Consider the following 284-nt stretch of genomic DNA (forward strand, 5'->3'; position numbering starts at 1 on the left):
CTAGTTCTGCAGGAGATCTTCACTGCCCCCTGAGCCCTGCTTGCCCCCCAGCTCCCTGGGGACAAATCCCAGTGTCAGGGGGACAGGGAGGTCCCAGGCTTCTCCACTGTGGGGCTGCACTGGGGCTTTGCATCTCACCACCTCTGTCTCTTTCTTCCCACGGCTTTCTGGGGACTCCCAGCATCACTCCTGGGTAGGTGCCAGCTCTGTCCTCGGCCACTTGTGCCAGGGCAGGGGCATGTGGCTCTGCTCTGAGCCCGAGGGCCGTGTGGCCCTGGGACAGG

The 284-nt window shown here is 64.1% G+C and overlaps 1 protein-coding gene across 1 annotated transcript in view; it reads left to right on the plus strand.

The window, feature by feature from the left end:
* LOC103807986 (SID1 transmembrane family member 2-like) overlaps positions 1-284 on the plus strand; it is a gene marked incomplete at both ends in the record, with an annotated part of 2,070 nt that overhangs the window by 1,497 nt on the left and 289 nt on the right. The gene's annotated exons all lie outside the window — the stretch shown is intronic.

Source organism: Acanthisitta chloris, unplaced genomic scaffold (genome assembly GCF_000695815.1).
Source record: "Acanthisitta chloris isolate BGI_N310 unplaced genomic scaffold, ASM69581v1 scaffold17268, whole genome shotgun sequence".
NCBI lineage: Eukaryota > Metazoa > Chordata > Aves > Passeriformes > Acanthisittidae > Acanthisitta > Acanthisitta chloris.